Raw genomic sequence first — 18376 nt, 5'->3', positions numbered from 1 at the left:
CATAGCCCTTCAGAAAAATGGCTTGAAATGGAAGTCAAGCTGTTAGAAAAACAGTCACATTACTTGCATACCTCGTGCCCTGAGATAAACACCTGCCACAAGACGGTGTTTGGGATAAAGAGGAGGTTAGCCTGCTTGGGGAGAATACGTTGGAAAGAGAATGAGAAATTAGGCTGGGTGAGCAAGGTGAGACCAGAATATAGTGGACTTTGAATGATGGAGAGGAGCTTCGATTTAAAGCAATGAATTAAGCTCCTGTGCTTAAAGCCAAACTGTTTGGCCTCTAGGGTCACCGTGAAGCCTGCTCAGATTTCTGGTACCCCATCCTCAAACTTCTTTTCCACAACTTAAGGAGAAGCCGGCACTTTTAGCATTCCTCACTTGGACACTAACAAACCATCCTCAGAAAGATTCTTGCTGAAATTACTGAGAGGTCTCATCTCTTTAACACCCAAGGACTAGCCTTTCATTTGACATCTGGTGATACTTACCTGATGTGTTTCAGAATTATTTCAGTCAACTATTACCTAGTCATATTCATAAAAGTGTTATAAATGAACCTATATATTTTTAAGTGGCTGATCTTGTTTTGGTTGATGATAGATGAATTTTATAGATGGGTGATCTCACTGGAAATAAATGAATCTTATCTTTGAACAAAAAACATGTATTATTTTTATATCTTCAAGGGAGTTCTCCCAGTCATCAACTGGGTAATTCTCTAAACTATCCCAAGGATTTATCTGGCTATTGTGTGAAAAAAATTCAGTTCTTTGAACTTAATCTTCCACATGTACATACAAATGCAAGTGCTTAAACTCAACAACAGAAAGTCAAGCAATCTGATTTAAAAATGGCCAAGGACTTGAATAGAAAGAAGAGATTCAAATGCCCCATAAGTGCATGGGAAGATGCTCTACATCATTAATCATTAGGGAAATGCAAATTAAAACCACACTGAGATACCACCTTACGCCCATTAAGACAGCTACTATCCAAAAAATAGAAAATAGCGAGTGTTGGCAAGGATGTAGAGAAACTGGAACTCAATGTGCTCTTAGTGAGAACGTAAAATGGTGCAGCCAGTACAGGAAACAGCACAGCAGTTCATCAAAAAATTGGAAGTAGAATTACCATATCATCCAGAAATTCCACTTTTGGGTATATATTCAAAATAATTGAAATCAGTGACTTGAATAGGTTTTTGTACACCCATGTTTATAGCAGTATTATTCACAACAGCCAAAGGGTGAAAGTAACTCAAGTGTTTATCAACAGATGAATGAATAAGCAAAAGGTAGTACATACAATGGAATAGTATTCAGTCTTAAAAAGGAGGGAAATTCTGACACATACTACCACACAGATGAACCTTAAGACCATAATGCTAAGTAAAATATTCCTGTCACAAAAGGACAAATATATATGATTTCACTCATATGAATTACCTAGAGTAGTCAAATTCATTGAGACAGGAAGTAGAATGGTGATTGCCAGGGGCTGAGGAGAGGATGAAAACTTCTGGATGATAGTGATGGTTGCACAATAATGTGAAGGTATTTTATGCCACTGAACTGTACACCTAAAAATGGTTAAGGTGTTAAAACACACGCCCACATTTTAATTGGCAGTTGTGTTGTTAGTGAGGTTGCATATTCTTGTAATATGCATTTTGACTTTAGGGTGGTTAGTTCTTTTGCTCATTTTTTAATTGAAATTGCCATTTTGTTATGAATTTTCAAGATGCAATTATATAATAAAGATAAAACCCATTATCATATAAAAAGAGTAAGTCCTTAATTTAGATGTTGTTGTAGGCAGAAAGATTACTAAAGGAATAGCAGACATTTACCAAAGGACTGCATTCTGAAATGTTAAATGGATTTTACCAAAAGTCAAAACTTAGAAGTTTAAAATCAGAGATCCTCAGTTTAAAAATCAGAAATCATCTTTCTTGCCTTGATATAATTTGGCACCATTTTATAAAGTGCTGGTTGACCTTGAAAGTGCTGCATTTTATATTTTTTCTAGCACTGATAAAACAACATTAATAGATTAGCTATACCACTGCTGCAGATGTATAACAGTGGCTTGTTTTATAGGATGTTGGATGAGGTGACCTCCATCTCACTACTCCGATCGTATAACTAGTATCCACTTCGTAAAATTGACTTTATCTTATCTTTGCCTTCCCCTCTATGTATAAAACATTTATTTATTTGGTTTCCTAAAAGGAAGTTAAAAACATTATTCTGAGAATTGGCACTTGCTACCCACTCACCTGGCAATTGTAAGGAGGGAGAGAAGCTGAGGGAGAGAGAGAGAGGGAGGGTCCGAGGGAGGCAACCTTAACAAGAGTTAAACAGGATAGATACAAATCTGAGAAGATCCATTTCTACAATTTTGGATTAAATTTTAAACTTTTTAAAGAATATAAAACATTTATATGGGAGCTAGAAATTAGGGTCTATGCAGTAAGAGGGTAAAGAGGTTCAGAGTTGGCAATGTAACATAAAGCCCAGAAAAACAGTGGCCTTTCCATGTTCCTGAAATAAATTGCAAGCCAAACCAGAATCTTGACTAGGTACTTTGAGCCAAGTAAAGCATCGGAGTGTACTCAGTGTCCTGCATCTCATGTGTACCTCTGACAGGGCCAGGACACACTGCTTTCCCCAGAATGATCTGAGATTCATAGGAGCGACACATGCAACCTTCTGTCAACAAATAGAGCCATGAAAATAGCTTGGCCTCTATGTCCACTGGCCCACGTCCTCGAAAAAGTCAACATGGAACAGAAAGCAAACAAGCAGTATGCCCAAAAAATTAAACAACAGGCTTTTGACACATTTTATGACTTTCCATATTCTGCATGTTTATGAGAGGAATCTGTGCTTGTTCATAAAGTGATAATTCATTGTTTTCCAACAATAAAAGATCATTTTTAAAACATGCTCATTTAATTGAATATTGACAATCTTTAAAATATGTAATGATATGGAAAGAGTTTTGATATACTGTCAAGTGCAAAAGAACTGTTACAAATCAATGGAAATTGTTAATTGTATCTTTTTGAAAAGGTGAAACCATGACTCTCATAAGATATAAAATATACACTTGTCAAAGATTTTTATTTAACTCATTATTATAAAATGAGGGAACTAGGCAAGTGTTTCAACCAATTCAAAGGAGAAATTAGAGAACCACAAATTTACATAGGGTGAATGAACATGGAGATAAATTTACAAATGGACACAAAACTGGCTTTTTCCTAGTGATGAGTAGTGGGAATGGTCTCTCTACTGTACAAAACTCATTTGCAAGTCTATAGACAAGAATTATTTGCATTTGTAATAATTTGTCAGTTATCTTAAAAACTATAGACTTGAAAAATATCCTAATCAAAGACAAAGATTCATATAACAATGTTGCTCAATACTTTTTTTTCATTGTTATCTTCCTAAGGAGACTTTTTACACATTTTTACCTAACTCTCTCCTCCCCCAAATTAAATATTAAAAAATAAGATTTTGTTGGGTAGAGTTGAACTTTGGAGAGCCACAAATATTGTAAGAGCTGGGGTTTTTTTTCCCACCCCTAAAGAACCAATATTTTCCCCCTTTGGGGCAATTAATATCCATGCTCTATAGGACAGACAATCCCCACAGGCTCCAAGATTTGAAAGGATATCTAGTCATCTCTTTATGATGTCATTTTTAAAAACCACCATATACATACATATATATATGTTATATGTTACATATACATTATTATACATATTACATATATACGGGCTTAAAGAATAGTGTATACAGAGGTCAGCAAACTATCGCCTCCAGGCGAAATCCAACCAGCCTGTTTCTGCAAATAAAGTTTTATAGGAACACAGTTACAAACACTGTCTATGGATTTTCTTGTCTTCTATTGCCTACCTCTGCTTTCACGCCACAACAGCAAAGTTGAGTGGTTGGGATAGAGAATGCAAGGTCCAATGTGCCTCAAATATTTACTATTTGTTTATACAACAAGTTTGCCACCCTTTCGTTCACACTTAAACTGTTGATAGTAATTATCTCTGCTTCATGGGATAATAAATGATTTTTCTTTCAAAGAAATCTATATTTCCTACAAACGTTTTACTTACTGATACGACAAAACTTTTTAAAATTATTACATGTCAATTGTGTATAAAGCACTTGAATAGAAGTATAAGGCATGGTTCCCACCTTTTACAAAGCTTCTAATCTAATGTTGTTGAAGTAAATTGGTGGGCTTGCTATAGGAGGGTTGTTGCATACTTCTACTGAAATAAGCTAAAAATAGAAGTAGGTAGGGCCAGCTAGAGGGAAAAAAGGTAATATTAGTAAACATGAGCTGGGTCAATGTAAATTTTTAGGTTAAGTTTTGGCCTTCAGAGCCTTAATTATTAACAGCAAAGCAGATTTAATAGCCCACTGTGACTGGAGTATTTACCTCAAATTATTATAAAAATAAACATAAAAAATATGCTTGCTATAAATATCTAGAGAATATTATCTCTCCATTCAGATTTTAGAATCACTGAAGTCATGAAATACAAAGTTATCTTTAAAGCCACTCTGAGAAGGTATGTAGTATTTCAGGACTTAAGCTGCCCTGATTCACATCCATCTCTAATCTTTTCCTATCCAAGTTTTCAGATATTGTAACTTATCAGAGCACCTCAAGGTAATATGTGCCATTCCATTCAGTTCATTCTTTGCAGGTTCCAGAAAAAGGGGTCTCTTTAATACCTGAATGATATCTTATAAGGTTCCCTTAGAATCTGTTCTTTGTAATATAGGACTCCTGAATACATAAAACCATTAAGACTCCCCAGAATGATTTTTTCTCACTGCTCAACTCGAAGAATTTGAGAACAGGGCTGCTCCAATCCAGTATGCTCCCAGAATAAGAATTTTACCTTTTGGTAAGATAAATAGGTAGATAAGTTAATGAGTCTTTTGGGGGGAAATAATTTTTTTGGTTTCAAATTCTCCAGGAAGTAACTCTAAGATCATTAATATTAAAGCCAAATCAATTCAACAATCATTTGAACACCTAACGTAGCAGCCTTTCCCAATCAAGTTGTCATGATACACTAATGTGTTCCAATGAATTGTGAGGTGTGTTTCCAGTAATCTATCACTAGTAAACGTTAAAGTACTGAAGTTTGCAAATTATTTACTTTTTTTTTTCCCAGAAATTAAAATGGATGCAAGGTGATCTTGATAACAACCACTCTCATTCACCTGCCTTCTAATATGTGTTACTGATGAGCAGGAAAGAAGACATTGAGGCCAGTGACACAGACACTCCTATCGGAAGTGTCCGGCATGTGAATGATGTCTGTCATTTGTACCACGGAGTAAAAATGGGACTTAAACTTGTAGCCCAAAGGAGAGCATCAATGGGGGAAAAGAAAAAATGGGGGAAGGAGGAAGACCGAAGGCGGTGGAAAAGGAAAAGAGAAACAATTTGAAGAATAAGAAAGAAGGAGGAGAGCTCAGAAGAAACAAAGAATAATCAAAGAACAGGAGAGAGTGGCTTCATGGAAACCAAGAGGGCAAAGTGTTGAAAAGGGGGGTGTGGTGGGCAGTGTCAACTGCTGCTGAGAAATTAAGTTACCCTGGTGACGTGAGCCGATTAAATGTCCCTGAAAACCTCGGTAAAAGCAGAGGGCTGACATTAAACACTGAATTGAAGAAAGAGTTAAAGGAGAGGAAACAGAAGGACACCTAGACTCTATTTATTGATGCTTGGCCCTGCTGGGAGAGAGAAAGATAGGTTGGTAGTTAGAGAGGGCCCTGGGTCAAGGCAGGCACTTCTAAGGACTGGAGAGACATGAACATGTGTATGGGCTCCAAACATAAAGAGGAAGAGGTTGAAAATGTCAGAGACAGAGAGAGAGAGGAAATAATCCATAGAACAAGGTTCTGTTCCCAGAAAGGACAGAGCGGGTAGGATCGTGAGTAAGGATTGGTCTTGAGCAGGAAGAGGCAATCTCTTCCTCATAAGCTGGAGGAGAGGATGTAAGCGTGCATACATGTGGAGGTCAGCTTGCTGCGGACAGAAAGCCAAAGGGATTCACATCCAGCTTTCCCAGTCCTGCTCTCTCATTATAGGAGGGTCATGACCATCAGTTGAGAGGGAAGGGGTCAGGGTGCAACACGATGGCTGTTGTAGAAAGTGGGGGAGGACGATGAACAGAAACAGGTAAAATCATTGCTCAGGGGAGCCTGAGGCTGAGAGGGGAGAGCCTGAAAGAAAAGAGGGTCACAGGCACAACCTTAGGGAATATACACATTTTCCAGAAGAAAGGAAAGAGGAACCAGCAAAGACATCAGAGAGGGCCTGACCATAGAACTGGGAAGAAAACGGCATTGCCACAGAAGCCATGGTGAGGAACACTTAAAAGCCTAGACAGAGAAAACATGGAGTTGATCAACAGAATGCAAAACTACAGAGAGCTCTGGATGAGAAATACCGAGAAAAATCCACTGGATTTGGCACTAAGAAAGTCATTCACAACTAAAAGCTTTCTATAATGGTAAAGATTAAATAGACTTAATGGAGTAGTAGTAGGGAGTTGAAGACAGTCATGGGAATATTTTTTTACCTTTTCAAGAATTTTAGAAATTAATCAACTGTAAGATGGGGGTTACAGTTTGAGGAGATGGTAGTGTTGGTGTATTTTTTATGTGAGAGAAAACCGAACATATATGTGTATGTCTGTGTGTATATATGTTTGTGTGTGTGTGTAAGCGTGTGTGTTGGGTGTCACTGTAGCTCAACAACTCAGCTATCTGATATACAGGGTTATTGCAGGAATGAAATGAAAGCACTGTTTGAGCTGAAAAGTACCATATTAATATTTGGTACTATTTTCATCATACACAAATTCTCATTTTTTGAATGTAAGAAAGATCATTCTTATATTTCCTGGTATTCAAAAGTCCACTAGTGTTTTATATGAATGCAGTAATAAATCAATAAACTGTATCTTCAGGGTCTCTCCTTGTAGCCACTAAAATTCTTGACAGCTCTGAAACATGAAATCCCCAGACAAACTGAAAATAACAGTTGGCATCTCAGAAGCTGAACAGAGAAAAATGGGAAAATTACGTTAAACTGATTTCTGTGGTCCTTATACATCTGCAGATTATAGGGACAAAATACTGACTTTGGGGATTAGCTTGACTTTCTGCCTTAAGATCCATTGTTAATTTAGTGAAACACATATTTCTGCTGGGCAAGACCAAGGTAAGGCTTAGGTCAAGTTATAAACCCAAGCCTTTTATCACACTCTGACAGCAGGAAAAATCACATCTGGAAAATGTCATTATCAGGAAAAAACAGTGTGTTTTGCTTTGGGCTCTTTGACTTGAGGTTTTCTTCACATTTTAAAAACCACTAAGGAGCTAAAAGGTTTGTAGCTCATAGCCAGTAAAGTAATTAAATTGTAGATAGGCCCCAAATTTTTAAATCCTTTAATTAGTAGGATTGCATTACGCTCTATGATTTTGTCTCAGTATTTTTGTAAGAGCAGATTCTAAAACTCTTGATATGAAATCAGTGGGCCTTTGTAACAGGGAGATCTTCCTGTTTTGCTGTCATTTTAAATATTTGAGAGCAAGTCGTTGACCCTATCCGAATCTCAGTTTCTTCATATACAAAAGGTAAATAATAAGAATTATAAGTCTGAATATTCATACCCTTTTTGGGCACAATAGGCAATGGACATTTCACCCTCATCTTCACAGAGCTTTGTATGTTCAAAAAGCAATATTACTAAAATAGCATTTCCATCTCTTAAGCACTGAAAAACCTTGGCACTTTAGCTGTGGATCTGAAACAGAGAATCTGTGGAAAAGCTGTAATTACAACCCAGGCCATGGAAAGGTGAGACGGGATACAAAAAGACTCTTTAATGTTGGTCACTTTAGGTGAAGGAGGGGACAAGGTAGCAGTTGGCAGATTTGAACATTATTTTAATGCATATGTCATCACCCTGAAATGTGTTGTATTTTGTAAGTGTTGGAAGGGTTTTTCTAAATATTTAAATATAAATTGAAATAGTCTATATCTCTTTACTCTTTTGAGTACAAGTTAATATAGCTAGTTAAGCATACATTTTAGGAAGCATAAATGAAGATAACTTTATATAAACCCATATTAGTGTAAGTGAGGCAGCTTCAAATTGGAAAACTTTTATAAAACTATCAAATGTAGTACTTGGCTATCACACATTTCTTCACATCTAGTGAATTTCCTGGGCTGTCACCAAGAAGTCTAGTCTGAGTGAAAAGATGCTTAGTAAGGCACAAGAACAATCTTTCATGCCAGTCTTACATAAAAATCGCATTGGCAGCAAATCTTCCAAGGCTTCCTTGTCATATGCTTCTATCTGCTAAAGACATGAATAGTGCAGCGAACTGCTGGATGAGGAGTGAGTCACGGGTAAGACCTGCCACCCGCGTTATCCTCAAGGTAAGTGCATGTCATGAGACAAGGCCACAGAGGCCTAAAATAGTCTGAGCCTGTCACTTGGTACCCAAAATAATTACTCAAGAAATAGCTCTCTTTAAAGGGACAAATTACCCCATCAGCATAAAATGACACTGTCATGAGATTATCAGATAATGCCTTTTTTTTTAAAATTTCCTGGTGATCACCCTGACATGAAAAGTATAAATTAAAATTACATCAGCTAACAGAAGCCAAGAATTGTTTTCTAAAATCTCTTCTCAGTTCTAGTCTAGGTTTGAAGTCACCCTCTCAGAAGGAGGCAGGAGCTGGTCAAGAGAATCCAGGGTAAACTGAAAAACAAATACCTTAGAAAGACCAGACAGACTGCAGGCTCCCTGTGGGGAGAGGCCAGGAGAAGCAGGTCCACAGTCCACTTGCACGCCTCGTGCACGTGCCCGCTGGAGATGTGTCCAGTCACGGGGCACGTGACAGGGACGACAGAATGCCAAACTTTAAACATTGGTCAGGATCGGCCAAAGCTGAAGTTTGTCAGGTGTATCCGTTTCCTGGAGCTGTCATAACAAATTACAACAAACTGGGTGGCCTAAACAGCAGAGATGTATTGCCTCACTGCTCTGGGAGCTCGAAGTCTGAAATTAAGGTGTCAGTAGGGGTGGTTCCTTCTGGAGGCTCTGAGAGAGAATCTGTTCTAGGCCTCTCTCCTAGCTTCTGGAGGTGACCAGCAACGCTTGGTCCTCCTTGGATTGCAGCTGCCTCACTCCAATCCCTGCTCCCACTGTCATGTGATGTTCTCTCCCTGTCTGTGTCCAAGTCCAAGTTTCCCTCTTCTTACAAGGACACCAGGCACTGAATGAGCTTCCACCCCAACCCTGTATGACCTCATCTTAACTTGGCTACATCTGAAAAAACACTATTTCTAATTAAGATTACATTCACATGTACCTGGGGACTTGAACATATATTCTGGGTGACATGACTCAACCCACAGCACCAGGTCTTTCAGAAGCACCCTTGCCATCTATCACCAGTAAGATCTGGGACTTTGTGGCACAATGTGAGCAAAACATAAAATGTTAAAGCTCAAAGCAACCTCAGAAACCACCAGACTGGACCATCTGATTTTATAGATGATTAACAGATCTTTCTAAGGCAGCAATTTGCAACCAACCAACTGCAGTTTTGAGGCCCAGGGTACAATCAGTTGTGAACGAGGGGCCAGTAAACTTTTTAATAAAAAGTACTAAACAGTGAAGAGGATTTGATTCACTTTTTTTATACACAAGGATTGATTAAAGGCTGTGTCCATAATCCTCTCAAATTCACTTGCATTTCTTCTACGGGACAGAAACTGAGGCGCATCCGGAAAGATACAGCGAGAGGCTCTAAGAGTTGTCCATAACCTGCAACCCATCTCACCTCTGCCTCCAAGGAAGTATGTCAAGCACGAGAATGTCATTCAGGTGTTTGCCTCAGCACAGAAAAGGCTGAAGATTTCCATTCTACAGAACTACTTTGCCATGCAAAGACTGCGATATACTAGATTCTAGACATATGCAGAACTGCGGTAGAGGGTTTCAAAGGACAATTTTATCCCATCCCTTTATCTGTCCTTATTTATTGTTTTTACCTTCTTAGATGTACTAATCCTTGAGCCTGCTCTAAAAAGTAGGGGAATGGTGAAGCAACAGAAAGGAGGATTTGAGAGAAATAAGCAAATGGCCCAGTAGAGCACAACCTCAAACCAGGAGGCTTGAGGCCAGGGCAGGCTGCAATGGAGCGCAAAGAAAATATGTAAGAGGCAGAATCAAAGGAAAATTTTCCCATGCTCTACTGAAGACCTATCCAGACACAAAATGACTGTCCCCAGTTCTCTCCCTTTCAGCAGGAGGAAAAGAAAGAGAAGTATAAGTTATAAAGAGAGGGAGAAAAGACAAGAGAGACAAGCATGTATTGGATGCCTACTGCAGACCAGGAAACATGCTAGACATGGAAGATACATCTCATTGCATCTTCAGTCTAAAGCATTGGTGCTATCCTCACTTCACAGATGAGGAAATTAAGGATCAGTGTATCTGAATATCTTGGCCATTGTTACACTGCTATTCCCTGACAGAACTACAATGAAACCTAGGACTCTCTGATCCAAGGCAGCTCTTCTCCAGAAGAAAAGCAGAAAGAAGGTTGAAGTTATCATTTCAGGTTGTTTCTTGGAAATAAAATTCACATGCTTTTGGATATAAAAATTTTCTTTAAAAATAGGATAGATGAAAACATATGATTTGGGTGCTGCTTCTGACTGTCTTGAAACTCTGTATAAGATGACAACAGCACAGAGAAATGAAGAAAACTATCTTTGGGTTAGTTTAATGGGAGGTGGGAGGCTGAAAAAGTCATGGGGCTTCACTGACATTCAAGACTAAACTATTTTAAAGTAACAGAACATAACCAGATAAAAGATGCATTCTTTATTTTCACATTTTATTTTATTCATCTTAAGGTCAAGGCTATAGAGCCCTGGTCCCAGCTGGGGTTAGGGTCTGAGCTTTCAGCAGACCAGAACTCTGATGTTGTTTTTTCCATACAGCACTGGTGCACAGTGAGTACCTGTCCAGATTCAAGTATTTTTCTACAGCATTATCCCCAAAAAAGAAGATGGTTTGGAGGACGATGAAAGTTTCAACATGTATAAGGCAGCTGCTATCTATGGACAACTATAAACAAGACATTCCTATCCATTACTCTTGTGTCAGTGTGGGTCACCTGATTAGAGATGGATAACAACTCACCCATAACAGATGACTAACACATTCCTGGGCCTGTACACCAATTCTGTTGGCATACTTCCTTGCCTCTTGCCTTCTCTGTCATGAAGTGTCTCTCTCACCTAAATTCACCCAAAGTGGCAAGTCATCTCCTTTGTCTTCTTTTCAGTTCATCAACTCAATGGCCACATTCATACCTAATCCTGGATTCCAGACTTATTTTATGCTGGATGGTCTCACAAGCATCTCACAGGCAGTATGGCAGGATGATAAGAAATTGATCTGGATTCAAGTCCCAGCTCTATCTCTTGCTTGTAATAAGACTTTGGTTGCAGACTCTTATCTAAGCTTCAGTTTCACATCTATAGGATGGGAAAAATCAGTACCTGGCTCATGGTAAGTGCTCAATAAATAAATAGTATAAAATATAAAACTGAACTCACTATCTCCACCTGCAAATCTCTTTCACCTAGTTCCATCCCCCAGACTCATTTTTTTCCATCTATATTACATCCAATGGGTCATTTAGTTCCACTTATAACTGGTTTTTTTTTAGGCTTTCCGGAGCAATTTTAGATTTTCAGCAAAGTTGAGAGGAAGGTAGGGAGATTTCCCATACACTGCCTTTCCCCTCACATGCACAGCCTCTCCCATCATCAATATCCACCAAAAGTGGATAACATTCTGTATCCAAAAGTGGTACATTTGTTACAACTAATGAACCTACATTGACACACCATAATCACCCAAAGTCCATAGTTTACATTACAGTTCTCTTTGTTGCTGCACATTCTACATGTTTGGACAAATGTATGACGACATGTACCCATAATTACAGTATCATACAAAGTATTTTCACTGCCCTAAAAATCCTCTGTGCTTCACCTATTCATCCCTTCTCCTAGGAACCACTGATCTTTTTCCTGTGTCCATAGTTTTGCCTTTTCCAGAATGTCTTATTGTTGGAATCATACAGTATGTAGCCTTTTCAGATCGGCTTCTTTCACTTAGTAATATGCATTTAAGTTTCTTCCTTGCCTTTTCATGGCTTGATAGCATATTTCTTTTAGCACTGAATAATATTCTATTGTCTGGGTGTACCTCAGTTTATTTATCCATTCACCTACTGAAAGACAACTTGGTTACTTCCAAGTTTTAGCAATTGTGAATAAAGGTGCTATAACATGCAGGTTTTTGTGTGGACATAAGTTTTCAACTCCTTTGGATAAATACCAAGGAATGCAACTGGTGGGTTGTATGGTAAGAGTATATTTAGTTCTGTAAGAAAATGTCAAATTGTCTTCCAAAGTGGCTGTACCATTTTTTTCTTTTTTTTTTTTTTTCTTTTTGCAGTATGCGGGCCTCTCACTGCTGTGGCCTCTCCCGTTGCAGAGCACAGGCTCCGGACGCGCAGGCTCAGCGGCCATGGCTCACGGGGCCCAGCCGCTCCGCGGCATGTGGGATCTTCCCGGACCGGGGCACAAACCCGTGTCCCCTGCATCGGCAGGCGGACTCTCAACCACTGCGCCACCAGGGAAGCCCACTAGGGCTGTTTAAAGGACAAAGTTAATAGATATAAAGCTCTTAGAAGAGTTCCTGGCACATAGTAAGCAATCAGTAAATACTAGCTATTATTTTTATAGTGCTATTTGTGAGGATCAAATGAAACATTTGTAATCTTTAAAAGCTATACAAATTGATATGCCAAAAATAAAGAGGAAAATGATACCTCCTTTAAATCAGATTATTTGGTACTTGACAAGGATTTATGGGTCTCTTCTGACATGATTGCTTAAATTTGAACTCAGCTATGGAAGATAAACACTGCTCTTTGAAATTCAGGTAACAGCATTTTTTAAATATTTTAAATCATTTAACTCTTATTAGTCAAATTTTGTATAGACTCATTATTTTGGAATCTTGGAGTCTTTCTAAATATTCTCTAAAGTCACCGCATTTGAGTAGAAAACACATTAGACTGGTAACAGGAGTCTAAGGTTCAAATTCCAGCTCTTCTATGAACATGCTGAATGTTGAATGTTGTTTAGGTAAATCACTCAGCCTCTCAAAGTCCCAGTCTCCTCATACATAAAATTACCAGGTAGGAGCAGGTAATCTCTAAGGTCATATCCAATTACAAAATTCCATGAGTTTTAGGTTATGATAAGCAACAATACCTTTGTTTTGGCAGGAAGAGGCAGGGATAGCTTTTAGAAGACTTGCCTTAAGTCAGATATTTGGAATTTCAAACAAAAAAATACCATCCTCCTGACTCCCAGGCTAGAATCCCAGACCAGTGAATCTTAAACTTTCCAAATCAAAATGCCATAGAATTCCTCTACTGTGTAAAAATATTGAAAATAAAGACAATTGAAGAAAAATAAACTCTACAATTCTTAGCAAGCTGACACCACCTGAAAATACTTTTTCAGTTTTAATCTCTTTCAGGTAAAATAATACCTCTTCTAGCTTGCTGGAGACAAAGATCAAAAATGTTTCCAGGGGCTTCCCTGGTGGCGCAGTGGTTGAGAGTCTGCCTGCCGATGCAGGGGACACGGGTTCATGCCCCGGTCCGGGAAGATCCCTATCAAATAGGGAAGATCAATAAGGATATTGAAGATTTAACCAACGCTATCAACCAACTAGTTCTACTTGATTTTTATAAAACACAACAACAACTGCACAAAATATTTTTTCAAATGCACATGGAACAAATGTCTAGAGGGCCTATATGATGGGGCATAAATCAAATCTCAAAAATTTCAAAGAATTTAGTCAGTATTTCTCTGACTGCAACAGAATTAAATTAGAAATCAGTTATCAATAGAAAAATCACAGAATCTGGAAATTACCAAAACTATGTCTAAAAATAATCCATAAGTCAAAGATGCGATTTAAATGTAAATTAGAAAATATCTCAAGCAAAACATTTATGAAGTCAAAGTTTGTGAGATGTAGCTATATTGTTCTTAGAGGGAAATTTCTAGCTTTGAATGCTTATATTAGAAAAGAAGAAACATTTAAAAATAATGATCTAAGCTTCTACTTAAAGAAGCTGGAAAAAACAAGGTAATTAAACTCAAAGTAGCAAAAAGAAAATATAAAAGAATGTAAAATAATGAAATGATAAGCAATAGATAAAATTTTAAAGTCAAAAGCTAGATCTTTGAAAAGATTTTTTTTTTAAAGTGATAAATCCTGTGAAGACTGACCAGGAAATAAACCTCACAAAATACCATATCAGGAATGGAATAAGGACATTGATACAGACTTTACAGACCTTAAGAGATTAATAAGGGAATATCATGAAAAACTTTATGCCAATAAATTTTCCAACTTAGATCACTTGAAAACACAAATTATGAAAACTGATACCAACAGAAATAATTTGAATAGTCCTATAACTCTTCGAGACATTTAACTTTGTGCATGGGAACATTTAAACTTTCCCAAAAAGAAACCTCAAGGCTTAGATGGTTTCATTGGTGATTTCTATCAAACATTTAAGGAAGAACTACTACTAATTTTATACAAACTCAGAAAATAAAAGAGTAAGAAATATCCCAATGTGTTTTTTTGTTTTTTTTTTTTTTTGCGGTACGCGGGCCTCTCACTGTTGTGGCCTCTCCCGTTGCGGAGCACAGGCTCCGGACGCGCAGGCTCAGCGGCCATGGTTCACGGGCCCAGCCGCTCCGCGGCATGTGGGATCTTCCCGGACCAGGGCACGAACCCGTGTCCCCTGCATCGGCAGGCGTACTCTCAACCACTGCGCCACCAGGGAAGCCCCCAATGTGTTTTTTGAGGCCAGAATAAACCTGATACTAAGACCTGACAAGGATATTACAAGTACATACTAATAACTATTGAATATAAACGCAAAAATTCTTTTTTTGGGGGGCGCGGTGGTGTCATGCTGTGCAGCTTGAAAGATCTTAGTCCCCTGATCAGGGCCTGAACCTGGCCCCGGCAGTGAAAGCACTGAACCCTGACCACTGGACCTCCAGGAAATTCCCCCAAAATTCTTAGCAAAATATTAGTAAATCAAATCTAGTAATATATAAGGAGTATAATGTATCATAACCAATGGGCTTTCTTGTGAATGCTAGATTAGTCATTCAGTGTAGTTCACCATAACAGCATCTCAGTAAAAGCATAAACATATGACAAAATTCAAATTCGTTAATTTGGAAAGCTAGGAATAGAAAGGCGGTGTCCTAAATCTAATAAAGGGCACAGAAGTAAACTACTATTTTCTTTCCTCTGCCCTCACCAACACTCTGACACCAAATGTGTGGAGTTTTTCTCCCACACTGACCAATTCTCTGATACCAGTTAGGTGTCCTACAATTCAATTCTGATACTATCTACCTGGAGTTAATGTTAGATCCCACAAGTAAGGTCTCCGTCTCACAGACTGCACCCACTTCAAATGCCAAATGCAACTTCCAGAACTCCTGTACCTTTAATTGACCAGCTCTAAAGTGGGGGTTCCCATGACCTCCTCCTCAGGACTGATTTTCTAGAATGGCTCACAAACCTCAGAGAAACACTAACATTTACCAGTTCATATAATAAAGGATATGATAAAGTATACAGATGAACAGGTAAATAGGGTGAGGTCTAGAAACTTCCTCAGAGTAATCTGTCCCTGTGGAGTTGGGAGGTACCACTCTCCTGGCATGTGGAAGTTCTCCAAACACTGCACTTCATTTTTGTAAAGGCTTCATCATGTAGGCATAATGGATTATTAATTCAATCTCTAACCCCTCTCCCCTTCTCAGAGGATTGGAGGGGAGGCCTAAAAGTTCCAAGCTTCTAATCATGGCTTGGTCTTTCTGGTGACACATCCTGAAGTTACCTGGATGATTATCCAGATGATAATGAGCCCACCAAGAGTCACTTAATTAGAGCAAAAGAAGCTCCTATCATCCAGGAAATTCCAAGGGTTTTAGGAACTCTGTGTCAGGAAACGGTGTCAAAGAGCAAATATTAGAACAAAAGATGTTTCCATCATCCCTATAACTCAGGAGATTACAAGGGTTTTAAGAGTTTTGTGTGTGGAATTGGTGCAGATAATATAATATTATTTTGCAGGGCATCTATAAAAAACACAGCTAGCATTATACTTAGTGGTGAAAGACTAACATACTTGTCCTAAGATCAGAAACAATTTCTCCTAATAATGGCTCTTCTATTTAACTTTGAACTGGAAGTCTTAGTGCAATATGGCAAGAAAAAAATTAAAGGCATAAATATCAGAAAAGAAAATTTATAATTGTCTTTATTTGTAGATGATATGATTTTGTACATAGAAAATCCTAAGAAATCTATAAAGAAGCTAATATAACCAATAAACGGTTTTGCAAGATTTCAGGATACAAGGCCCATGTAACAAAATCAGTTATTTCTATGTACTAGAAGCAAACAAAAATTTAAAAATTTTACTGCCATTTATAATATCATAAAATAATTTAGAAGTAAATTTAATAAAGATGTGAAAGACTTCTATAGTGATAACTAAAATATTGCTGAGAGAACTTAAAGACCTAAATAAAAAGAGATACGTAATGTTCATGTGTTTGTAAGACTGGAGTTTGTTAATATGGCATTTTTTTCCCAAATTTATCTCTGGATTTAAAGTAATAACAGTCAGTAAAGAAGATGTGGTACATATATACAATGGAATACTACTCAGCCATAAAAAGGAACAAAATAATGTCATTTGCAGCAACATGGATGCAACTAGAGATTATCACACTAAGTGAAGTAAGTCGGAAAGACAAATACCACATGATATCACTTATATGTGGAATCTAAAATATGACACAAATGAACCTATCTATGAAACAGAAACAGAATCATGGACATAGAGAATAGACTGGTGATTGCTAAGGGGAGGGGGTTGGGGGAGGTATGGAGTGGGAGGATGGGGTTAGCAGATGTAAGCTTTTATATATAGAATGGATAACAACAAGGTCTACTGTATAGCACAGGGAACTATACTGAATATCCTATGATAAACCATTATGGAAAAGAATATTAAAAAAGAATGTATATACATATATGTATAACTGAATCACTTTGCTGTACAGCAGAAATTAATACAACATTGTAAATCTACTATAACTCAATAAAAAAAGAAAATAAATAAAAAGTAAATAAAGTAATCACCTTAAAAACCCTACAAGGCTTTTTAAAAATAGAAATTAAAAGACTAATTCTAGAAGTTTATATGAAAATGAGAATGACTGAACATAGTCAAAACAATCTTTAAAAAGAAAAACAAAATTAAAGTACATACACTACCCAATTTCAAGATTTACTATAAGTTACAGTAACTAAGATGGTATAATATTAATGTACAGATATTCAAATAGATCAGAGGAGTAGAATAGAGTCCAAAAATAGATCCATGCTAAATGGAAAACTGTTGACAAAAGGTGTCAATGCAATTGAATGGGGGAAGAATGTCTTTTCAACAAATGGTGCCAGAAAAAAATATATATCCATGCACAGAAAGTCATAGTCTGAACTTCCATTTCAGGCCACACAAAAAATTAGAGATTGGTCATAAAACTTAAAACAATAAAGCTTCCAGAAGAAAATTTAAGAGACTATCTTTATGATCTTGGATGTAAAAAGAATTTGTCGATAAGATTTTTTAAAGTTCTAACCATAAATAAAAAGCAATCAATTGGACTTCATCAAAATTAAAAACATATTATGTGTCATCAAAAGCATATTAAGAAAGTGAATAAAAAATGCAGAAACTGAGACAATATTTGTGACCCATGTATCTGATAAAGAACCTATATCCAAAATATATAAAGAACTACCACAAATTAATAATAAAGATGATCCAATTTTTTTTAAATAGGTAAAACTTGAAAATATAAAAAACAGGAAACACAAGACATAAATGGCCAAGAATCACATGAAAAAATAGTCATCATTAGTCATCAGGGAAATTCGAATTAGAATCACAATGAGAACTACCACGCAAACAGCAAAAAACTGACAATATAAATATTTAAAAGGATGTGAAACAATTGGAACTCTCACATTACTGGTGGGAGAGAAAAATGCAACAACCACCTCAGAAAATCAGT

The 18376-nt window shown here is 37.3% G+C and overlaps 1 long non-coding RNA gene across 1 annotated transcript in view; it reads right to left on the bottom strand.

Annotated features, from left to right (window-relative positions):
* Positions 1-18376, bottom strand: part of LOC137211896 (uncharacterized) — a 214777-nt gene that overhangs the window by 125896 nt on the left and 70505 nt on the right. The gene's annotated exons all lie outside the window — the stretch shown is intronic.

Source organism: Pseudorca crassidens, chromosome 2 (assembly GCF_039906515.1).
Source record: "Pseudorca crassidens isolate mPseCra1 chromosome 2, mPseCra1.hap1, whole genome shotgun sequence".
Taxonomy (NCBI): Eukaryota; Metazoa; Chordata; class Mammalia; order Artiodactyla; family Delphinidae; genus Pseudorca; species Pseudorca crassidens.
This window is presented reverse-complemented; position numbering and strand designations above follow the sequence as displayed.